The sequence below is a fragment of the Anarhichas minor genome, unplaced genomic scaffold (genome assembly GCF_050575085.1).
Source record: "Anarhichas minor isolate MPS153535 unplaced genomic scaffold, ASM5057508v1 ptg000028l, whole genome shotgun sequence".
Taxonomy (NCBI): Eukaryota; Metazoa; Chordata; class Actinopteri; order Perciformes; family Anarhichadidae; genus Anarhichas; species Anarhichas minor.
In genome coordinates, this window is record NW_027466474.1 from 17067303 (window position 1) to 17093293 (window position 25991).

Genomic DNA, 25991 nt, shown 5'->3' on the forward strand with positions numbered 1-25991 from the left:
TTCATTTACAAGCGATTTCTTGTGTGAAGAACGACGTCTGTCTTTCTTTCTCAGACGCAAAGCCAGAAAAAGTTTCATTTTATATCATCAAGAAACATCTTAGGGAGAATGTTCAAGCTGGATGTTTGGATCTCACAACTTCTACCAACAGGTAACATTGATTTGTTTCAACCTCAAAGGCAGTCTTTCCCTCGCTTTTGTTTCCTTCACGAGACCACACCGTCAAAGAGTGGGTATCTCCCACATGTACGATGGTTTTGATCCTAAATTCACCCCGTGTGTTTCCATGGACGTTGCGGCTGAGGATTAAGTCCTCGACAAAAGGTAGCAAAAGCTACAGCTACTTGGTTTGATTAAAAGTGCTGAAGACTCTTTTACAACTTTTATATGGGCACCGTCAGAAGACAATCTCGCTCGCTTAAATGCTCTGATCTCTCCTCACAATCTTACTTTCTCGCATCATCTCACTTCTTATATTGGCTCATTTTCAATGCATTTATCTTCATCTCTCCTCATCCACCGTCTATTCTCTGCACCTAAACTACGTTTCTCAACTCAAGTCCTGTACTCCTGTTCTGACCTCCTCTCCTCTTCACTCACATACTCATATTTAGTTTTAAGGCATCAGATTTTAAGGATTGTACCAGAAGAGCCTTTTTTGATGTTATAAACCTTCATAAAAAAAGATTTATATCGTACTATGCTCAAATATTTCTGCGGCTGCAAACAACGCTTGTAGAACTGTGTTTTCTGATGCAATAAACTTAAATGGTCCCAACATCGATTCTTCATAGAGCTGTAAAGGATTGGCCTTCAATCATTGACCCTAAGAACTCAGATTAGTTGGGTTTCATTTCAATTTATAGACCAGGATGCGTTTCAACTGCTGTAAAGCACAATATATGTAGAATAGTCTACACCAGGGGTCGGGAACCTTTTTGACTCAGAGAGCCATGAAAGCAAAATATTTGGAAATTTATTTCAGTGAGAGCCATATAATATATTTTAAGACTGAATTCAACTAAATGTGAGTATAATAAGCCTCTGAATTTATTGTTTTAAATAATGTTGTTGTAATACTCACAATTAATGCGACTTCTGCGACTTCTGCCGCTTTACATTCGACCGTTTCATCGATGCAATTTTGTCATTGCAAATTAAGCACACCGCAGAACCTGCTCTCTCCACAAAGGCAAATTCTTCAGTCCATTCGTCCTGAAATGTACGATACTCCTCATCCTTTTTTCTTTTCGCCATCTTCTTCGTCGAAGGGTTAGCTTTGAGCTAACAACCGAGAACACTGAGTCAAAAGGGGGCGTTTACCTGTTTACCCAGCAACGGCCAACGTCAGCTATTATCATCCAATAAAAATAATGGACAATTGCTCCTGCAGCCAACTGCAGCCCTGAACAGGACATGAGCAGTGGAAAATCGATGGATGGATTAAAACAAGTGATAATATTTTATGTTTTATCTGAAAAGCCGAAATCTGCGAGCCAGATGCAATCATCAAAAGAGCCACACCTGGCTCGCGAGCCATAGGTTCCCGACCCCTGGTCTACACCAATACCGTTAAACACCTTTTAGAGAACCACAGTGTGTCCCGTTAAACTCTTTCATAAAGGACTGGGCCACTACGAGTCCTATAGTGAGCCTGTTTAATGTCGAGGAACTTAAAATAGAAACTCATTAGGGCCAGTCATACTTAAGGCCGATGTCCTGCTGCTTTCCACTATGGTGGTTAACGAGCCGCTGCCATCATGGAGGGTCACAAGCCGGCAGAGCGCCGGCCCTTTAAGACTACCGCTGAGAACGTGTTCGGGCCACGGACCCTCTCCTAATAAGGTCTGATCCCGCGGACGCCACGAGGGACGACTTCGGCTGCTGATTCATTACTTAACATTAAGCCTGATTTGCTGTGTGTGAGTGAGTGGATGCGATTGTGTATCTGACATATAGATTTAATGGCATTATGTCTGTGCTTCATTCCGGATGGGAAAAGCACAGACAAAATGCTTTTTTTTTTGTAAGTAAATCATCATCACTCAAGGAAATGTCCAGGCCTCTGTCAGCAAACATGACACGCATCCCTGAGAGAAACGGCTGCCAGCAGTGACTAACGCGGGCCAAAATCGTGTCCTCCTGTTCTGTATATGAATGCATTATCTGTTCATAGAGATTATCAACGGACAGGTTGTAAGTGTTACAGGTACCAAGTGGACAGATTATAGATTCTGCAAACAGGACAAATAAATGAGACAGGGCAACTTCACTTCTGTTCATTTAGCCTCGCTCAGCAGAATCAGATTTATTCATCATATGCAAAACATATCTATCTGAAGTCTGTTATACATTGTTGTAGTACATCATTAGAAAAAGACCTCCACAAATACTGCCAACACAATACAATTATCCATGTTATTATTATTAGTACATCGCGGGTACGAGATCTCTACATAGACATGCAGAAATACAAACACTAGGCAAACATTGGCACAGAAATTCCTGCTGTCTTACTCCGGCACCAGTTGAGAGCACAGATCATTCTAGTTGTTCTATTTGTCAGCACGTATGAAAATCCTGCTGTTTCCTCAAAATATACCAGAAACTGGACACATGCCAGATGTGTTAAAGCCTATTCCTCCAGTTTCAGTGCAACACCATCCACCACCTCCACGAAGTCATCACTGGAGCTAATAGCTAATCAAGCTAAGCAGGATGGTTTCCTTCTCGGGATAGTGATCCTTCTCCACCAATCACTTTTGTGATTTGGGCAGTTTAAGGCACAAAAACAACAATGTGGATTTTTCTCATTAACTCTCATTCATTCTGATTTGTTTTCCAAGCCGATGAAATGAGAACACAAGAGTTATACTGAGAGAAGAGAGGGGAGCTTGTGTGCATGATAGAAAACTTGACTTTTTTTCTCCTGTGCTCAAAATGTTCCACTGTTCACTGCAGATCGAGAAATAAAATACAATAATGTCTATGAATGACAGGATGTTTCATCTTTTCCTTTCCAAACCACTATTTCAAACTCAAATTCAGAACAAGTTCTTTTTGCACTCACTTTTTTTCTTGCCTTCATCAACCAATTCCTCTTTGTCTGTCCTCCCCTCTTTTGAACTCTCTCTTTTCGTCTCACCTCACCTCCTCCGTCTTCAGTGGACACTCAGCTTGTCTCCTCTCTTGAACTTATATCTTTGCCATCTTCGTTCACCTGCTCTGGGTCCGTGTCAATTGTGCCATCTTTTATTCTCATCTCCTTCTCGCTCTGTTCTCTCTGCAAAATAATAAGTAATCATTTAAACAGTTGAATTAGTCTGGGAGTGAGTCAGTTATATTCTCAGCAGTGCGTTTAGACTTCATGTGGGTGTTGAAAGTGGATGAGTAACAATACTTCAGTAACATCTATCAGCATTCCCTTGAGCAAGGAGCTGACCGCAACTCCATTGCCCAGAGGTCGACAACTGAAGACCGTGTTTGAATTAAAAAACTCAAGAGGTGAATGCGCATGGATTTGAAGCGGGTCATCTGATGAAACCGCTCCTGGATAAATTAAGGTTTGGGATTGATGTGGAGGCACTGATAAAAAAAAAAGGAATTAAATGTGAAATGAGAAATAAATTGAGACGGACCCTTAAACATACCTAACGACCAATCATTTCTTACAGAGGGAGCAGTTAAAGAAAGAAACATAAAGGTTTTAGAGCAAAAAGGGGAAAACTGGAGATAAAATGAATCGTCAACTGATCGAGAGGCCCCGAGCCCAACATAAATGTTGGACAAAACTAAAATAGACGAATCAAATTGTTGGCCTCTGCTGAGCAATGAGGCAGACAGAAGAGGTAGAGTCCAGAATGAGTGATGGGCTGATTCACTTCAATCATAATCTTAACAGCTGAAACCACACATGGATTCCACTTGATTAAAGCTTTTATGAGGTGCGGGTTCAAATCCCAGTGCTGCCAAACCTTTTGTCCTTGACCTTTAAGGTAAACATGGCTAAGAGATTGGCACTGGGCCTTTCCAGGCTTTTTTTTGTGTGCTGGATTTAGGCTGCAGTCTCGATGGAGGCGTTCAAATCCCACTGCTGCCGTCTTTATCTCCAGGCACTTCAAATTCCAAGCAGGGAAATGAGGATTATAGAGGACAACAGGAAATACCACAGCAGAGAGTTTGAAATTGAACATTAGATGGTTTCAAAATAAAAGGCCTTGCTTGAGGCGAGGTCTGGTGCACTCTATCCATGTCACCCAGGCTTTAAGTTGTTTCTCATGCACAACCTCACAAAGCTGACACTGGTCAGGTGATCTGTTTCCTCCAGGGTCACAGGTGTAAGGGGGCGTGGCCTGAGGAACAAAGGGAAGCGTGAGAAATGTAGGAGCCGGGCAACCATTTGGGAAAAGTCAATTAGCTGTTTTATGGATGTGCCGCTTTCACCCGAAGGGAACAATGAAACGAGTGTGATTTGAGGACCATAACTATTGAGCAAAGGAGCATTGGCTGGATTTCCATTTCCTAATACTTTTGCAATGCATTTCTTTTTTGCTGATTTGCATTTTGAAGGGACAACATATATTACATTTTTATTCAATTTGGTTCGATTTTGTGGGCTCACTAGGGAGGACTTTTTATGTTGGACAAACCTTGTAGATAAGTGGACGTACCAGTTATTTTCTTACGGACCTTTTGAGGGAGGTGTTTTCCATACAGTGTATTCCTCATTTGTTTTGAAGCTAGGCTTACATTTAAAGCCATTGGCAGGATTTTAACCCACTGTAACAAAAATAAATATTGAGGACACAAAGATGCCTAGTGGATAAGTTTTGTTTATTGCTGAAAAATCGACTTGTTGTCTCTGGTGGACAAACTCTAATTGACACTGATAAATGACCTCCAACATAGTTTGGCATGTATGTACTGTAATTCATTGTTACTTATCGGCCAACATAACCAATACACCAATGCCAAAACATCTGCAATAGGCTTATTTTGGCCTCTTCAGTATTATTTATGCAATTGTGACATGACAGAGAGGACTATCACATAAGAAACATGGTATAATGGTAACCAAATGTAGACCCTCAATGCAGAGTTTTTTGCCAAATATTTTGAGATTACTATAACTGTTTTTACAGTTTTTCACCATTTTATTGTCTTTTATGGTTTTATTGGATAATGAGCCACAAAGGATCCACTTGATGTATCTTTTAAACTGCAATATGACAAATACATTCCTGGCTGCATTTGAGGGAGCCTTTGGAATTGGACTTGTTGGGCTGATGTAATGTGTGTGGCCAAAGAAATATGGACGTTTAAAGAATCCAGCCCCTCAGCTGAGACACAGTGTTTACTCTCGCAGCACATTGACAACTTTGTATTTCAGAAAGCCGATTCGATTGGCCCGACCTCACAACTCCCGACGGCTCCAATGCAGTTCCAGCATGCCTCCGGAACCACTGTAACTATATTCTATAAATGTTTTATTTCTAGGGACTCTGTGGACGCTTTAGAAGTTGCAAAGGTAATTTCCAACATTTCTGAAGCAATCATTCCACTGTTCACCTCAACCTGATTTTGGAGCCTCCTAGCTGTATTTATCTCTTGTGTTTGTGTATGTGTGCAAGTGTGTGTTACGATGCCTGAGTTCTTATCTTTTTTAATTAATGTGATCTCTCGGCTGCCATATCTCTACCCAAGTGTGTATGTAAGTGGGTGCGTGCCTTTGACTTATCTGAAGTTATCTTTTTGCTCAAATGTGGCCCACTACAACCTTATCCAACCCTCCTATCGATTTAGTGTCTGCCACGCTTAGCTCAGCATAGGTCACCTGGTGCGGGGCAAAGCGTAGGGAAACAATTGAGGAAAGAAGGATTGGAGTTTGGCCATGAAGGGTACAAGATTTTTGAAGCTCTATAGTTCATTCTATGAAAATGGGAGGTTGTCCTGGTGTATCTTGGCAAACCTTTCATTGCTTATTGATTGACTCATTGAATCTACTGCAGCTCTAAAGGGCAAAGGTACATAAAGGGTTGGTGTTGGGCTAGAAAAGTATTTTTAAAATGCATGGTGGTTGCCTAAATGACAATCTGTAATGTTTACTAATATACAGTATCTGTGGGCAGTTGGTGGGGAATGTGAAGATTGGAAATGTGTACCCAAAAAAACTATGTATACTGAGCATGCACCCTTGGACTCTATGTGTTATTTATGACAATTTCATGTGGAAAAATGTGTGTTTACAAATGACATGGAGCAAGGGGAAGACTGATCTGAAAACAGTTTCAAGCAAATCCTCCAGCTTGGAAGTGGTAAGATAAGTCAGATAAGAACTTGGACTTCTGATTTTATTGCATTGCATTGCAAAAAGATGCTTTTTTCCGAAACCTCTGCTGACCTGGCTCCTATATCAGCTCAAATAAATACACACACCAGAGAACCTCTAATGTGCCAGTATTGATTGTGAATCCAAGAGCTCTAATTGTATTCAATTAGTGCTTCCTATTACACTATTTTATCTGCACTAATTTGAGACAAGAAGACAAAACAAAAGAAATGAGAAAAAGCAGCAGTGTGAGCTGAAAAACTTGAATCAGGCAGTAAACTGGAGGGAAAATGATCAGAAAGTATAGGCAACGGTTTCAACTGCTACTGCAAGCAGCAATGAACCAGTGGATATTGTACATGAGTCCTACTAAGTTGACTCCATTACCTTTCATGCATAATGTCCTAATTAGAGTGTTGTAGCTGTAGCCACTTGGGTTTCTCTTCTGCAGACTTAAAACAACACTTAGAGTCTACAGCCATGTTAGCAGCTCTGGGAGGCGATACTTTGGCATGGCGGTGCTTTGAGCTAAACTCTAATGCTAGCATGGCAAGGTGCTCAAATTAACAATGCTAAGATGATGATGTAGAGCAAATATAATTAGGGGAAGTCCCCAACTAAGAATGGAAGAAGTAGGTTTTGTGTTTGTGTAGTGAAACAGAGCAACACACATGGTTTCTTAGCCTGCTTGTTTTTAATGGGTGTAAATGGAACATCTGGCCCCAATGCCATTTTCCCAATTATTTCAATTAAAAGACTTTTATTTATACCAAAATGTGCCTAATATTATGATCGATTGGGAGAAACTGCTTTAAAATCATCCAAAATCAGACATCAGAATCTGAATCTGAACCATTTATTGCCAAGGTATGCTGCATGGACAAGGAATTTGACATGGCAGGTGGTGCATAACATTAAACTATCAACAACAATCAACAGTGCAAAAAGTAGAAACATATTAAAATTTACAGTAAAATATAAAATAAAGTGCACAAACGAACAGTTGACAGGACTATAAACAAGTGAGATGGACAGTACGTGTAATGTAAAAGTGTCGAGTGTGTTTAAATAAAGAAACAGAGTGGATGTGCAGGGGAGTGACCGGTAGGAAATTGTCCTGGGGATGACAGAGTCAGTGGGGGTCCCAGGCTTTGTTGATGAGCACAACTGAAGAAGGGAAGAAACTGTTCATGTGGCGTGAAGTATTGGTCCTGATGGACCGCAGCCTCCTGCAAGATGAAAGGGGCTCAAACTGTTTGTTTCCAGGGTGAGAGGGGTCAGCTACAATCTTTCTTCCTCACTTCAGGGTCCTTGAAGCAAACAAGTCCTGGAGGGACGGCAGATTGCAGCCAATCACCCTCTCGGCAGAGCGAATGATGCGCTGCAGCCTGCTCTTGTCCTTGGCAGTGGCTGCAGCGTACCAGACTGTGATGGAGGAGCAGAGGATGGACTCAATGATGGCAGTGTAGAAATGCACCATCATTGTCTTTGGCAGGTTGAATTTCTTCAGCTGCCTCAGGAAGTACATCCTCTGCTGAGCCTTCTTGGTGATGGAGCTGATGTTAAGCTCCCACTTGAGGTCCAGGGTTATGATGGAGCCCAGGAAGGGGAAGGACTCCACAGCATCGACCGGGGAGTCACACAGGGTGATGGGGGCACGTTTCCCTCTCCTATGGCGCTTCACTGCATGCGTTAAGGTGAGAGCACCTTTGACTAGAATGTCTAGTAATTCCACAGAAGTTAACAGAAAAGTTGGAAGTAAGTCCGCTGGAGTTGTTCCCCTGATGTTTATGAGCGCATCTTTTGTGAAAGAGCTCCCGGTATCACAGCAGAATGTGATGATTCAATAGTGAGACTAGGAGTCAGATCTTGGATCGAATAGGTAACTATTTCTTTTCACCCCTTGATTTATTGTTTATCGTGTTCACCATGCGAACATTGGATTAACAGCACTAAACGCAAAGTAAAGCTGAGGTAAATGGGAAGTTTAGCATATTTAGTTGTAAGCCAAAATATTGACCAGAAATTTGTTTTTGACCTGTGCCAGATGTAAAGTTAAGGGATCACCAAAGATGTTATGGTTGTGGAAACCACATTTCATTGCAATCTATCCCCAAAAAAAGACAAAAGTCGACCTCATGGTAGCACTTGGGGGAAAGTCGGAGGGTCACCAAATGCATTACGATTCATCCTCTGGCAACCATGAATGTCTGCGCAAACTTTTGTGTCAGTTAATGTAGTAGACATTGACAGTTTTTACTGGAAAACTGTAATTGGCGTGAAAACTTTGGCCTGCTGGTTGAGTTTGAGAAAAGGTTAGTAAAGTCACCTAAATCAGTAGATTCTATCCTCTAGGGATCATTCAATCCATTCAATGGTTGTTGAAACATTTTAGTTCAGCACCAAAATTGGAGACCGACCAACTGGCAAGCTGCTAGCAAGGCTAAAAGTAAATATTAAAGACACTGTATCAAATATGACTGACGCTTGACGTTTTGGTGTGCAAATGAAATTGTCTTGAAATGGCAGATGAATATCATCTTACAAAAGTGAATCCATCATTGTGTACCAGAGGGAAGGAGATAAACAACACACTGACATACAATGTACCGCTCCACTGCACCGTAATGAAAGCACTACTGTAACTGTAACTGAGTGATGGATGCAATGTGATCAATCATTAATAATGGTCTGAAGTAGTCAGACAGCAGTTGCATCAATCCAACCTCAATATATACACTATAGGAGATTCTAATAATACAGAGAGAAGGAGCAGCCGGGGGACTTTACAAGTCCCTCACTTTACTGCTTGTGATTAAGCTAATCAGCACACAGGAACAACACTGGAATACATCAGAGAGGGATAAATGCAGGGACACTTCAGGAACACTGCATCAAAATACGGCCACACTAAAACACACCGCTGCTGCTCGTATTGTCTGGGGGAAGCCCACACAGATGGTCCAGGTGCATTTACGGGGAAGTGAAGCTATCTGACGGCATTAACAAGTCCGGCTAATCAGTAGCTATTCAGGAGGTCTTAACAAGATTGACAATTCAATATGCACATGGGATGTTTTAAGGTGGGAGCGTGCTATGCATATCAATACATTCTATAGTTTGCCGCAGACAGCCAACCTCACATTCATTTTTTTTTATTCTTCAATGGGAGTGGCACCATTTATTTCAGTTTGTTGAATTCGTGACAAAGGATGTATCTATATCAACTTTAGATGTTCTAATGCTAAAAGCCTACGGTAAAATAAGCTAGTGTGGACTTCACAGGGGACAAGAACAGCGGCTTCCTTGGTGAAAGTCCTGTGTTTGTTTGACCCATGCAGCCTCCCATCCACCCTACGTACAGCAGTTGCTCAGGCCATCTCCTGCTGACGCAGATGGGTTTACGTTGGAGTAACATGAAAGCATGGTGCGTTTCATACAGACAGGAAAAGCTGCCTTGAGTATCAGAAATGGAGGGGCCACTGACCAAGCAGCAATTCTTGACAAGTTGGGAGTGAGAATGGGTCGGCATGCAAGAGCCTTGTAGGACAATTTCTGTCCATTTTTCTGGACAATTGTGACAATAAAGTGTCAATAATTTGCCAAACTAAATGCTGTCACTAGTTGCGATCTGTGTATACACAGTGCACACAAATTGCTTTAGCGAAACAAGGCCCAAACAAAGTCGCAATTATTTATCCCCTAATCTTCCATCTGTGTTTAACACGCTGATATTAATTTTGTATTATCCTCAAGGATGAATCCAGTTTAGCTCGACAAAGCTGTCTAGAGTTTAAGTCGTGTGCAACCTAACCCTACAGGCTCCGAGGCTGCTGTAACCCCTTAATGTAGAACTATGAATTCATCTTTATACCTTTCACTTGTGTGTTATTGTGGCCAAATGTGTTTTTCAGCACCGCACATGGTTGGCTCTTCAGTGCTTCATTGGTTCAGTATTTAAACAGGGTGATTGGATTATAAACTGTTTTTCCACCCAAAATAACAAGTATACATTGATCAGGTAAAATCAGATTTTTCAAAATGTTTCACGGTAGAAAAACAAAACCAGTGCTTTTAGGCTGGAATATGCTCCAGTCCCACATGACTCTGTGGAGGACTGAGCAGGTAGAGAAAATAAAAGAATCAATTCAGCCAGAAGATGTCGGTCCATGAACATTTTTCTATACGTCCTCTAAAGATTTTGGGATGACCTAAAGGCCTTAACAGACCATTTCAGCATCAGGAGTTCACACATCTTTATGAAACAGAAAATATCTTTCAGTGAAAATGCACAACACGGGTTGCCCACCGTCACAACATGGCACACTGATATTATTTAAGGGTGTTAAATATTTTCAGCCCTTAACCTAGTTATGAGAAATCATCCTACGTCTCATCATCTCGCCCTGGGAGCCACGCTCATTAAAACCTTTTATTACAGAGATGCCACCACTAACTATTTCTGGGTTTATGAAACACTGTCACGTTGCGTTTGTCTTAGTTTATTAATGCTGTTAATAGCAAAAAAAAGGAAAAGAATGCATTTAAGTGATGAGCTGCAGATGGTCACCACTTTATGGAGAAATATTAGCTTTTTTTTCTTATTTCTTTTAATGGTCAACAGATTTATGTAAACTTTGGTGGAATGTTTGACAGAGATACATCGATCGATCGGGCACCTGTCGAAACCCTCCTGTTGTCAGCTGACTGGCGGCAGGCCGATCAGTGTCATATATCTGATTTCTTGTGGTAGTCAAATTTACACACACGTGATGGTTTTATGTCGCAACACATGCACATAATGTGGTCGGTGTGGAAGTCCTTAAGCGTGAGTGAAGAGGGCATAAAGTAAATTTGTCACAACTGCAAGCCCAAAATAAGCCGTGGAGGAACAACCTTTAAAAACATTTGTAACAACTAACTTAATCAGATTTGGTATAGATATGTTGCAAAGTAAAAAAATTTCGATAAAGTGTGATATACTGCAATTCATGTTCAGTTGGAATTTGTTCCTTCAGTAATCTGGAGAACGTCCTGTAACTTGGTATGGTTCAGAGAAAAAAATTATTAGACAGTTTTATTGTGAACATACACAATTGAATTTAAATTTTGGATGATGCCATTAATAATAGGTCTGTGTATGTAAAAAACGTATGTGTAACTTTTAAAAATCATAATCGGCCAACAAAATTGCAATCAGTGCATCTCTATTTTTAGACCATGTGGTAACAAAGCACTACTTATTTGTTGGAGCAGAAATTATGTGTACAGCGGAAAGTGGTCATCAATGAAGCTCTTTACATTTTGGGTCATTACTTGTGACCTTTGAGACATAGAAGTAAAAACATTGGCTAATATTGTAGTATAGACCATGTCCAGTTCAACTTTTTGTTCCCACTGCAACAAATCTCATCACATTTCTCATGTAAAGTATTTGAGTCAGTTCACACTTTTTTTGCCTTCCTAAATTTAGAAATGTTGTGTTGATTTAACAAATGGTAATATACCCCATCCTTTCCTAATAACTCCCTTCATTTCTTTTTTCAAAGGCATTGTGCATTTGTGGGGAAATTTAGAAAACATGCATTCATCTCTCTCAAATCCAGAAAAATTGAGGACGAGTAGAGACAAATGTATGCCAGCTGTCTATCCTTTATAAACACCTACATTAACAATACGTTTTAGAAAAATGTAAAAACTCCACTTTTAAATACTAACTTAATTGGTAATTGGGGGAATATAGAGGGGAAAACAAATCAATAATGGTGCTTTGTAAATACATGAGAATGTAGTGATTAAAACCGGCTCAATGCTGGAGTATTTTTAAAGGCTTGAAGGGTTCATACCTCGGTGTGCACCGTCTCATGGGGAAACCAAACATGGACAGAAAAACATCTGCTCAAGTGTGTGTTTTGTCTGGCAGCAAAGGCATTTAAACAGATATTATTCCACTAATTAGAAAAAAAAAATGAACCCGTACTGTAAATTAAAGACGACGAACCTTCAGGCTACGTCTTAACCTCTCAGTGATCTTCAGTGGGTGTTACATGTGTTTGAAGTTGTACAGCCTGTGTGATAAAGATAAATGCCCCCCCCCTCTTACTAAATGCTTCAGTACACAAGATGCTTAGCATGGCTGCAAGCAGGACAACTCATTGACAGATGAATATTCCAGCATTAGATTGCGGTGTATAGGTTGATTGGCGAGTTTGTGTAGATTGAAATTAAAGTCGTAGAACATTACAACAAGATGTAGATGAAAACCTCTCGGTGTAGCCAACGTAAAGGAAAAGGTCACCCAACAAAATATGTGTCTCGCCTGCAGTGCTATTTATCAGTCTAGTAGTGGAGGCTGCTCTCGCTTTAGGCTCACTTTGAAGTCGTTTAACACTGGGAAATCAACTATGCAACTAACTGCAGATTGGATTTGAATCTGAAGTGTGAAACTGTATGTAGCACATATATTGTCTCCCGAGTGCTTTTATTGTTGGTATTTCTTCAACCAGCATAATGACTTGAGGCACAGTGGCATGCGTAATATCTTTGACTGCTTAAATTGTCATGTCTGTCATGCAGATGGCTCATTGAAGGTTTTGAGACGGTCGCAACCGGCACCGGCATTACAGGGCATTCATCTGTTGAGGTGGCCGAATGCCAATGTGGTGGAAAACAGAAAGGAATGGAAGAAAGGTTTTACATGGCACCGCCCCTCACAGAGGAGGCATCCTTTCTTTCCCAGACATGAATGAAATGTAAATGACAAAATGTGAGAGTATTAGATCATTCAAAAAGACTTAATTTCCTCGCCGAAGCGTGATGGATCACCTGTTAAAATCCTTTGTGTAGCTCTGATGACCATGAAGTGCACAAACAATCACTGTACAATACATTTGAAAGCACCATCACTTGCCGAACCGTCTCTTCGGGATAGTCAAACAGATGGCACTGTTTTTTTGCAAAGGAAGATGTGTGTGACTACTAGTGAGACAATATAAACTGTGTTGTGGTGGATTGCTGCGGCACATTTACATTGGCGTACCTTCCCTGATGTCATTACAATGTGTATCTTTTACTTTACATATTTTGGCTGTCTATGCAGTTCATTCTTAAAAACCCAGGGTCAGTAAACCAGTTTTTTGATGTGACACATTTTTATTCTGAATGTAAATGAGGTTGTATAGAAGTCTATGAGAAAATGACTCTACTTCTCTTTTGATTTATTACCTCAGTAAACATTGTAAACGGTCTCAATCTCTAGTTTCACGTCTTCTTCAATACAGCATGATGTTTATTTAGTAAATGATGGTCCATTTAGAGTTAAACAGACCATAAAGCAGAGTATGCTTTAGGGCGGGACTACCTTTCGATTGACAGGTCGCTACTGCTACCAGACTATACGTCACTCCTCCGCAGTCCATATTCAATATTGTCACTTCCGTTTACAGGTTGCAAAAAGCGGCGACGGCCAAAACGCCAAACTCGAGTGAGTGCAGCTAGTTATAAAGAGGGAATGAAGCATTCCCTTGATTGCAAAGTGTTTTACTCCACGTGATCCCACTAAAATATGTGAATTTTTTATCTTAATAGCACATTATGTGGGGGTTGCATGTAATGTGTTAAATAACGTAGAAAACGATTTACTTTAAGGCAACAAAACTACTTAGTTGAAAATGGTTGAGCTTGAAATAAACACTATTGCCGGTCTCGACTGTATCTACGAAGTGGATGTATTCACCGTGAGGTCATCCATTGGTTTCTGGACTACAGTTTTGATGCCTCAAAGTTCTGCCTTTTGGGCATCGCAATCTTGGTTTTTTGCAACCAGAAGAAACATCAGATACGGAGCAAAACGGAACGCTGATGCGTCGCTAGAAAACCGCAAAACCATTGTGTTCCTATAGTACAGCGTGCCGGATGTGCGTTCCTCTCTTGATCCACGTTTTACTCTCTTTTTTACGCCCTAAAACATACCCTGCTTTAATGTCTATTTTACTCTAAATTGGACCATAATTTACAAAAAGAACATCATGCTGTATTGTATGACTTGCAAGTAGAGATTGAGACTTCTATACAATGTGAATTTATTTTGCAACCAGAGGAGTAGCCCCCTTCTGGTCAGTAGAGAGAAAGCAAGTTTAAGACATCTCTGCATTGACACACTTTTCAGAATCGCAAGTTGCCGCCTGCTCTCACTGCTCTTTTATGTCAGTCTGAGATAAAAAGCAGAAAGATGTTGTATTAGGTATGTATTAGGATCAATGAGAAGATTGGAGCTGCAGGGACGTTAACAGTGTTTATAGCCTGTATACACACAGACATTTATATTTATCCAATAGAAACATGTGTGTAGCCATCGTGCTGAAGAGCTTGGACAAAGGCTCTGTTGTGCCCAGCTATTTTGACTGCAGAGCGGGAACTATTATGCCCTTGTGTGTGGTCGGTAGACACAAAGAGACAACAAAGGGGTCATTTTACAGCCTAATTGCAGACTTATTATAGGAAAGAACAATGGGGGGAGATGAAGTCCTGGGAAGGAAAGGGAGGAGAGATTATACAACACGACTCCTCCATTAGCTTGTTCAGAAAGAGTCGGCAAGTCAATGAGAGGAGGGAGGTGGAGAAAAAGGGAAGAGAGGGAGGTAGAGACAGAGTGCCACACAGATCTCTGGAGCAGTGCCATGCTGAGATAGGAAATGTAATTTTGTTCCCATTTTCTGCTGCTGTATCAACGGCAGGGCAGCCATGCATGAGGTCACTCTGCAACAATCTCTTGAACAAACACACACTTAGAAGAGGGACAGAAGGTACAGTAGAGATGTTCAGCTGAAGAGAGTCTTCTGTGTGTTCGGAGGGGAACAAGAGTTGCGAGGTGATTATCCTAGCTTAGCATAAAGACTGGTAGCAGGGGGAAACGGCTAGTCTGGCTCCGATGTTTGGGTTTTTTGAAGCTCGCAGTCGGCACCTCTGTGTGAATGTGGAAGTTACTCAGTCTCTATACATAGGCTTTGTATAAGAAGTGGACGTCGTCCCGTCGGTTTGAGGACTACCCTTTTGAAGCCTCGAGTCGCCATCTTGGATTTTGGCCGTCGCCATCTTGGGTTTTTGCAACCAGTGAACAGAAGTGACCGTATTTGGACTCTGGAGGAGAGACATCTGGTAGAGACCTTTTCAATCACACGCCCTAAAACATACCCTGCTTTATGGTCTATTTGACTCTAAATGGACCAGAATTTACTAAATGAACATCATGCTGTGTTGAAGAAGACTTGAAACTAGAGATTGAGACCATGAATTCATGTTTACAATGTTTACTGAGGGAATAAATCAAGTGAGTAGTAGAGTCATTTTCTCACAGACTTTCATACAATCTGACTTATTTTTGCAACCACAGGAGTCGCCCCCTGCTGGCCAGTAGAGAGGATGAAAGTTTAAGACACTTCCACAGCGGCTTCACTTTTCAGAAACAGAGGTTGCCGCCTGGTCTCTAAACACAAAGTTGGTAATGATACAGGCTCTGAAATGAATGGTCTACAGCAGAGGTAGCCAACACGGTGCCCGCGGGCACCCTGTCGCCCGCAGGGACCACGTGAGTCGCCCGCAAGACATGTTCTAAAAATAGCACTAGTCATTGTGGAGCTCCGTCTAAAATTGTAGTTGCTGTTCTTTTTTAATCAAAAACGCTTGCAGAGAGTTAAGAGAGTTGGGTACCCGGAGGCGCACGGCGGACAGCCAGGACGAGGCTGCCGCACCGCACTAGGTTTTCAGGTTCTGAATGGCGGGCGCATCCCGTTGGTGCCAGACGCGAGCGCACCCCGTCGTCGGGTCCGTAAATCCTCGGAACAGGCCGCGGGGCAACAACTCAGGGGTGGCGGGGGTAGAGGCGAGGCAACACAATCCGACCGAAAAGGCCCAGACTAGAGGTTTGAACGCGGGCGCCCGAAGACGCTCGGCTATAGACGAGACTTTTTACTAGTTTCTTCGTTGAGAAAAAGGTACCATTGGAAAAGCTGGTGTCGGTGACAACAGACGGGGCTCCCGCGATGACAGGCCGGCATGCAGGCTTCATTGCGCAATGAATACCAAACTAGGGTGAAGATCATTCCAGTCTGGGTGTTTGTCACCGCCACGGACCACATCAGCCCAGCTTCTCCTAGATGGCGTAAAACTGTGCACCGGCTCCTGAAATCCGGCTCCCCCGTCCACCCACTTGGTATCAAGTTGGAGAGGTAAGGGCTCCAGCGTGTTGGCACCAGTCACCGATATCACATCAAGTCCGGGTTCCTCCGACTGGGTGTATTCAGCGGCAGCGGTGCACAGAGAGCCAACCCCAGACCAAGGGAGCGTGGTTGCAGTGTCGGATATTGCGGCCTGTGACCCGATCTCTGAGACACCGAGAGTAGATGACTGGATGTGGGAAATGTGTTTTGCCTGAGTTGATGCCACCGACATAAGATCCACAAGGAGCTTGTTCTTGTTTTGGAGCTCAGATTTCAGGCTACGAATGGAATCCTCCAGACGCGAGTAAGTCATTTTGCAGTCCTTACATACAGCCATGTTCACTGCTGCTCTGATCTGCTCACGTGCGACTGATTACCTGTCGCCCAGCTGCAAATTGTTTGGCTGATTGCCAAACCTGCTGGAACGGGCTTGGAGCCATATGAGAGTGGGGGAGGGTTATCTGCCGACAGATAGAAGTGCTTCAGGACTTGAGAGAAAGTGGTCAATATAGCATCTATAAAATTAGATATATTTGTGGTAATTGCAAGATGCATAAACTTTTATGTAAACAGGTATTTAGTTAATTTCTCTGTGATGAGAAGTAATGAATCTTATATACAGAGATGTAGAACAGTAAGTTAAAGTAAAGTGATGTGTGTCGTAGTGATGCGCTCCACAGCTCAACAGTTCAGAGGTCTCAGCAGGAAGTAAGGAACTCTCCGCCTCCCTCCGACCACAGTGTGGACATGAAGGTTCTCTGCGGAGAAGCTTAATAAACCCAGCAGGATTTGCTGGTGAGCTGTGATTTAAATCATCAACCTGGACAAAATGATTGTTTGCATTGTAATCAGGAGAAAGGCACGATTTTAATAAAACACACAAAACTCAAACGATGGAATCCCATCTAGTAGATAATGACTAAACCTTCACATGAGATCCATGCAAGTCTTCTTCTTGCTCTTATCACTCCTGTAAAATGTGCCTAAAACGCCTATCCAAAGCGTACCCAAAACTGACAGCTCTTATTGAACCATTGGGAGTACATGTATGATTTTAGTCTCTATTGAACGGTAACACTCTGAAGTTTCTTCACAATCAGTCAGAATCACTGTAAGTGCTACTGGCATTGAGCTATGGAGTTTACAACACACTGAAAAAGAAGGTTTTTATTTCCGCCTGGATTTGTTTTGGCCAACAGATGGCAGCAGTTATCTATGGCTGGGACTTACAAGCTGGAAAATACACTGCTACGGTAGCATGGTGTCATAGCACCTCGTAGAAGTTAGAATTTGATAACAATACGACAGAAAATTAATATTTTACACGTGGTTTACTAAGAGTGCGGCCACATAAAAACACATTTGGAGGCTCGCTGTCACCACGTCAAAATGCATATACTATGTGTCTGAAATTTGAACTAGTTTATTTATGTCAATGTATGGTTAACTATAACATATTTAACCATTGTCAGGTACTTGACTCACGGTTTTGAATTTCAGTTTTGAAAACTTTCCCAAGATGCAATCTGCTGAATCTGCATATCCTTGTCTTCGTAATTTCATTGACTATATGGAGCCTGAGATTCAATGGAATCTGTTGCGATTGGCTCGAGCTTTACTCAAAGAAGAGAGGCGGGCATTGTCTTTCAAAGCAGACTCTCGTTGGCTGTTCCAGACTGTGGCCGGGCTATAGAAGCTCCTATTGGGTCAAATGAGGTGTCAATCTAACCGGCGAAATGCAGCCTCCATTTTGCGATGAAAATCTCTGCTCTGTTGATATGAAAAGTGAAATTATGACCGAAATATGATCGCGAGTTATCATATCTGCTGGCTAATTTGAAATGATGCAACAGCCCCCCGTGGGTCTTTATGGACGTACTAATGTGTTTTGGACTAAATCTTTTACTGGAACCTACTGGATCCGGAAGCAGACAGAGCTCAGGCATTTAATAGCAGCTTTGTCCCAGTAGGTTATTCAAGTCTGACACATCGGGGCAGACTGAGTGTGTGTGAATGTGTGAGAGGGATTGTTTCCAGAGTTAATAGCTGCATTGTAGTCAGCAGGGAACAAAGCTTAATTGTTCCTTCTGCTCCAAGTCCTTTCCTCATCCGCCCTTCCTTCCCTTTCACTCTCCTTTGGTCCTGTTCCTTCTTTATCCTTTTGTCTTATAAGAAGTGGACGTCGTCACCGTGATGTCACCCGTTGCTTTGTGAACTGCGGTTTTGAGGCGTCGAGTTCGGCAGTTTGGCCGTCGCCACCTTGTTGTTTTTCTGGAAGGGACACGAGAGGGAGGAGCTAAATACAACAGAACTCTGAATAAGACATTCTTGGCAACCAAAAATGTGTTACAATTAACTTTCATGAACTGTAATCACACTGTGAAAGGGTTAAAGTTGTAAGACGAAAACACGGACAACTCCCAAACCGGACAACGTTGTGGAAGCGACCTGTCAATCACAAGGTAGCCACGTCCTAAAGCATACCCTGCTTTATAGTTTATTTGACTCTAAATGGACCATGATTTACTAAATGAACATCCTGCTGTATTGAAGAATACTTGAAACTAGAGATTGAGACCATAAACTCATGTTTACAATGTTTACTGAGGTAATAAATCAAGAGAGAAGTAGAGTCATTTTCTCATAGACTTCTATACAATTAGACTTCTTTTTGCAACCGGAGGAGTCGCCCCCTGATGGTTAGTAGAGAGAATGAAATTTTTAGGACACTTCTGAATTAGCTTTACTTTTCAGACCTGGAGGTAGCAGCCTTACTTCCTGTTTTTCTTTAATCTGTTAACTTCTTTTACCTAATTTTGGACAATTTCCTTAATTCCCTTCGCCCCTCCTTCCATCACACCCCACAGAAACTATTTTTCCGCCATTTAACCCTCCTCCTGCTTTTGTTTCTTTTCGTTTACCATCTTCCCTCCATCTCCTCTATCCATGTATTCTATTTTTCATATGTTCTTTATCTTTAATCCTGCTTCCTTATGCTTCTTGTCCCCCATTATCTTCATTTAAATTCCTTTTTTCTTTTTCTTTTCCCCTTTCTTTCGCTCCTCTCTCCATCCCTCTCTATGTGGACCCATTTCGAATGTTCTCAGCCAATTAAATGGGTTTCACAATACCATTCTTATGCGTCAGGCCATACTGCGCATAAGTGAAAGTTAAACACAAAACACCTTCAGGTTCAGGCAACAAAACTGCTTGGTGAGGGTGAGAAAAAGGTTGCAGTTTGGGTTATAATTGTTTGTTTAGTAACCTACGTTAATTGACATTCGTGAAGTACGTAAGACAAGTATGTTGTAAAAAAAACTTTACTTCTTGGTTTCACATGAGACACAACCAGCAGTCTGCTGGGTGAAAGTCCTGTGTTTGTTTGGCCCATCCATCACCCTCAACACCCCGCTCTTCATTCTACATCAGAGAGGTCGGCGTCTTCTTCTTGCATTCATATCAATGATCGACCATGTGAAGAGACGACTACAGCCTTCTGAATGTACTAGTAGGTTTATCAGGCCACTACTAAGCCATATCTATGAGGCTGACGATGCCCATTTAATCGTAAGATTGAGTTTATAGCATTGCTTGGTAACATAAAATAAAACTAAAGCTTATGTCAACTCTTTCTCTCAACACTGGTTCTCTTTTAAAGCCGCTGCCAATGAATATTATAAATGATAAGTTACATTGTGTGCATCAGTCCGTGTGTCCATTCATTCAGTTATTATTCATACCACTGAATGAGGCGCTCCAATCACCCACAAGCATTTGTTACCACTTCACTGATGAAACGTGGCTCGTTTACTGACAGTCGGACAATTGTGTCAGGTGTTTCCCGATGGCCTCTGGCTGGAAAGACATTTGTAGCATCGTTGTGTGTGTGAGTGTGTGAGTGTCCTATTTAGCTCAGCAGAAGTCAGTCATATAATTTGTGGCCTGGATGCCGATTTGTTGTGTTGACATTGCGCCTCGGCGAATCAGACAACTGCAGGTTCAGAACCACTTAATTTGATTAAATAATGAACGGCGTGTGGGAACTATATCTACTAGAACTGCGATGTGGCTCTCTGACCTGCATTAGCACTAACTGCTGATAAACATCACAATGCACGTACGCTCTCATTTAGAATCACAAAAGCAGTTTGATCGAACCGTCCAGTAATCCAACAAGGCCTTGTGTCGATTCAACACGGGCCTTCAGGCCAGACACACACACACACGTATAGATGTATTAGACACAATTACAGAGACGACATAGATTCCTAATGAGGTGGAAGCAAGGCCGAACACACACACACACACAGTCAGTCATTATGTTTAAGTGGCTTCACAGCAGGTGTTTTAAAACATAGATTCACTTCTGCTAGTTTTTAATAAAACACAACTGTCAGCTGATGCTGGTTAGAGTGGCCTTTTGGGGTTAATTCTGATCGTTTGCTTTTAATTTTCTAACTTCTTGTTTTGGTGGTTGTTTTTAGTTGAAGGCAGAATGAGTAGGATTTTCCTTAAATATAAAAAAAAGAAAGAAATGTCAGCGTTGTCTGTAGACTTTCCCTGTATTTTCATATTTTGCTGCGTTTGGGGCATTTCCTGGCATCATCTTCTCTAGAAAAACATAGCGACCAGGTGCCAGAATGTAAGTATGTGTCCAAAAAAAAGGAGCCACAAAAAAGGCGAATACAATGCCGAAAAACACAGGCGCAGAGTTGACAAGGCTTGTTTCTAAAATGAGTGAATCTGGGCGTCGGCTGTCACCCGCTGGCGAGCAGCGCAATCCTAACCGAGGTCAGGGGGGCACCGGGGTGGGGACGATGGGCATACTTTGATCGTGGTGTTTACATACCACGAACAAAGTATGCCCCTCCTAAATATAATAAGCAGACAATAATACAAACATTGTGACGTCACGCATTGGTTTGTGGACTGCCGTTTTGAAGCCTCGAGTTCGGCACGATATCACCGTCGCCATCTTGAATGACGGCCGTCGCCATGTTTCTTTCTGCAACCAATGAATGGATGTTACCATATTTGGAATGCAGAGGAGCGATGTAGAGACGCAGTATACGCTCTGGTAGTGGCAGCAACCTGTCAATCACAGTAAGCCCGCCCTAAAGCATACTCCACTTTATGGTCTATTTAACATCATGCTGTGTTGAAGAAGACTTGAAACTAGAGATTGAGACCATAAACTCATGTTTACTATGTTTACTGAGGTAATAAATCAAGAGAGAAGTAGTTATTTTCTCATAGACTTCTATATTATCAGACTTCTTTTTGTAACCAGAGGAGTCGCCTCCTGCTGCTCAGTAGAGAGAATGCACGTTTAAAGACAGTTCCGCATTGGTTTCACTCGACAGAACATTTACCCCCTCCCCCCCTAACATTTTAGGAGCAGAGGACAGCTGTAAAACTCCCAGGGAGAAACTTGGGGTATGTACAGTATGAACCGTGGATCAAACCGCCAACCTAATGGTTAATGGATGACCCGCTCTACCACTGGAAGTGACAAGATTTACTCACAAGTTCTTTTTAATACCATTCCTTGGTTTGATATTTGTAAAATCCACAGACAGATTCTCACTGCTTCACTAGTTAAACCTCTGTCACAATCTGATGAGTTACTTTAAACTCTAATGAAGAAAAGTGGACCGGATGAAAAGTGGGAGCTCTTTATACGATTGTGTTGCTGTACTACAGAGAAAAACTGCCTTTTTAAAAAAAAATATGGGTTATTTAGATTGAATCAGATAAAAATGGCTTTTATTCAACTGCAGTGGGCTGCGATGATCTCGCCAAATAACAGAATTCATAACAGGGCGGCCCCAATAATAAAAGCAAACTTTGCTATGTACAAGTACAGCATTGATTTGAAGCAGTATCTTTGGCACACAATAAAATCTCTATTTCTCAGACATTATTGCTTTCTCTGCCTCCGTCACCGCACACACACACACACACACACACACACCACTGTAATGGGAAAATATGTCATAGTCTCATGTGAAGGTTTAAAGAATGTAAGTCCTAAAAGAGCAGACACCAAACTGTAGTTTCAGTAGATGACTTTAATTAGTTTAGTATCCAGGTGTCTTGTTATCTGTTATCATTGTGCACTGTTTCTTTCTTCTTCGTAAGACAGAGACACAGAGAGGCTTTGATTAACAGAGATCCTCTGTTTGAAATACTTTTGACTTCCTTTATGACACGTTATCTGAAGTTGTAAAGGCGTAAACCTTTGCATGCACATATGATGTGTGAGGGTAAAAAATGTCTGTTCTGTCTCTGCAATGGTCATTTTAACAATGTCACAGTGGCTTCAAAGGAAGCATCTGCTGTGAGTTTAAACTGTTTATTGTAAGGCAGACTGTGAACAAAGGGATTTGTAAACAGGAGATAAAGCATCTTCCTGACTGTCTTAAATGAAGTATACTAAGGCTCGAAGGATGACCTGCCTTTTATTGTGTTCTTTGTGTATTCTTGTTAGCTAAGCAGATAACAGGAAGCTGTCTGAGCATAAATGTCCATGCATTGTGACTGTTGGGTAGAGCACTCTTCCAGATCACTGCAATGTGTCTGTGAGACTGTTCTCTTTGCTTGCAAGCAAATAAATTGACTTTACAAACCTTGATCGTTCATCAAAACTCTGTTTACTTTATATTGATTGAAAACCTTCACTTTCTTCTCCCGACTAGTCATAAGAAATATTCCACAACAACACACACAGAGCTGAAGACGAGAATGAAGTAATTTCTGCTTGAAAAAAGTGGTTTAACCTCCTAACATTGGTATTATCTGCCGTTTCAATGCCATTAAACTCTCCAACCTTTTGTTTATGCGACTGCTTTTTCCATAGGATGTATGGAGTGTATGTGTCCGCGGCCACACTTTTGCGTGTGTGTTCCTTCCCTATCCCGTACACCCAGGTCAAAGTAATTTAGTCTTTAAATCCATGTTGCCTTTTGACCCGTGACGCTCAGCAGGGCACAGCGACTCAACATACTACACTGGGGAAGCCAAAGTCATCCATATTTTACCACGGCCATCCATAATGGAGGAAGTTAAGAGCAGTACAATTTAACACGTTAGGGTCACCCTGGCTCGTAGAATGTCTTTGTGTGTGGTTGTGCGTGTGAGTGTGGTAAGTAAAGCTACGTCTCTTGGTCAGTGGGCCTTCACTGCAAACTATGACTCTCTACGTATCGCTCTATTGTCAGTTATGGACGTGGCAGAGACGGCATGCCGTTGTTTGCGTCGTTACTTTTGTAAATAAGATGACCTTCCGGCCACAGCTCCTAGCGGCCGCGTCCACAATAGAGGATTTGAACATGGTCCATTCGGATTCCGTGTCCCCAACCTCCCTCGGGATGTGTGAGAAGTTCTTCCGGAGGTGGGAGTTAAAGACCTCCTGGACAGGGTCTTCCGCCAGACGTTCCCAGTTCACCCTCACTACATGTTTGGGCTTGCCGGGTCTTTCCAACCGGTTCCCCTGCCATCTGATCCAACTCACCACCAGGTGGTGATCAGTTGACAGCTCTGCTCCTCTCTTCACCCGAGTGTCCAAGACATATGGCCGCAAATCAAATGATACGATTACAAAGTCGATCATTGATCTCCGGCCTAAGGTGTTCTGGTACCAGGTACACTTATGAGCCACCTTATGTTCGAACATAGTGTTCGTTATGGCCAAACCGTGGCAAGCACAGAAGTCCAATAACGAAACACCATTCGGGTTCAGATCGGGCAAGCCGTTCCTCCCAATGACCCCCGCCAGGTTTCTCTGTCATTGCCCACGTGAGCGTTGAAGTCCCCCAGGAGAACTATGGAGTCGGTAGGCGGCGCCCTTTCCAGGACCCCTCCCACCGACTCCAAGAAGGCCGGATACTCCGAACTGCTGTTTGGTGCATGAGCACAAACCACAGTCGGAGCCTTGCTCCCCGCAACCCGTAGGCGCATGGGAGGCGCATCTCATTCTCCGGGGAGAAGTCCAACACAGCGGCGCTCAGCCAGGGGCTCGTGAGTATCCCCACTCCCACCCGGCGCCTCTCACCCTGGGCAATCCGGAAAAGGACAAAGTCCAACCCCTCTCCAGGAGCTTGGTTCCAGAGCCAACGCTGTGTGTGGAGGTGAGTCCAACTCTATCTAGCTGGTATCGCTCCACCTCCTGCACCAGCTCCGGCTCTTTCCCCGCTAGCGAGGTGACGTTCCACGTCCCTAGAGCTAGTCTATGCTGCCGGCGATCGGCATGCCCAGGCCTCCCGCCCGACCTGCCGTCCGGTCTGCATTGCACCCGACCCCGATGCTTGTCCCTGCGGGTGGTGAGTCCACAGGGTGGCTGCTCCATGGTGTTTCTTCACCCATATCCCTGGCAGAGGTCGCTGAGGTAGTTAAAAAGCTCCTTGGTGGCAAGGCGCCTGGGGTGGATGAGATCCGCCCTGAGATGCTGAAAGCGCTGGACATAGTTGGGCTGTCCTGGCTGACACGCCTCTTCAATGTCGCATGGGGGTCGGGATCAGTGCCCATGGAATGGCAGACCGGGGTGGTGGTTCCCATTTTCAAAAAGGGGGACCGGAGAGTGTGCTCGAATTACCGGGGTATCACACTACTCAGCCTCCCGGGGAAGGCTTATGCCAGGGTGCTGGAAAGGAGGCTCTGACCGCTTGTCGAACCTCGGATTCAAGAGGAGCAGTGCGGATTCCGTCCCAGCCGTGGAACAGTGGACCAGCTCTTTACCCTCGCAAGACTACTGGAGGGGTTCTGGGAGTTTGCCCAACCAGTCTACATGTGCTTTGTGGACTTGGAGAAGGCTTTCGACCGGGTCCCTCGGGGGTTCTTGTGGGGGGTGCTGCGGGAGTATGGGGTGCCGGACCCGTTACAACGGGCGATCCGGTCTCTGCACGACTGCAGTAGGAGCTGTGTCCGCATTCTCGGTAATAAGTCAGACACGTTCCCGGTGGGTGTTGGCCTCCGCCAGGGCTGCCCTTTGTCACCGGTCCTGTTCGTGACTTTCATGGACAGGATATCTAGGCGCAGCCTCGGGGCGGAGAACGTCAGGTTCGGGGGTCTCGGGATCGCCTCTCTGCTGTTTGCAGATGATGTGGTCCTGTTAGCCTCCTCGGATCATGACCTCCAGCATTCACTGGGGCGGTTTGCAGCCGAGTGTGAAGCGGCGGGGATGAGAGTTAGCACCTTCAAATCTGAGGCCATGGTTCTCTGCTGGAAACCGGTGGCTTGCTCCCTCCAGGTGGGGACGGAGTGCCTACCTCAAGCGAAGGAGTTTAAGTATCTCGGGGTCTTGTTCACGAGTGAGGGTAAGATGGAGCGGGAGATCGACAGACGGATCGGTGCGGCTGCAGCAGTAAAGCAGGCGCTGCACCGGACCGTCTTGGTGAAGAGGGAGCTGAGCCGGAAGGCAAAGCTCTCAATTTACCACTCGGTCTACG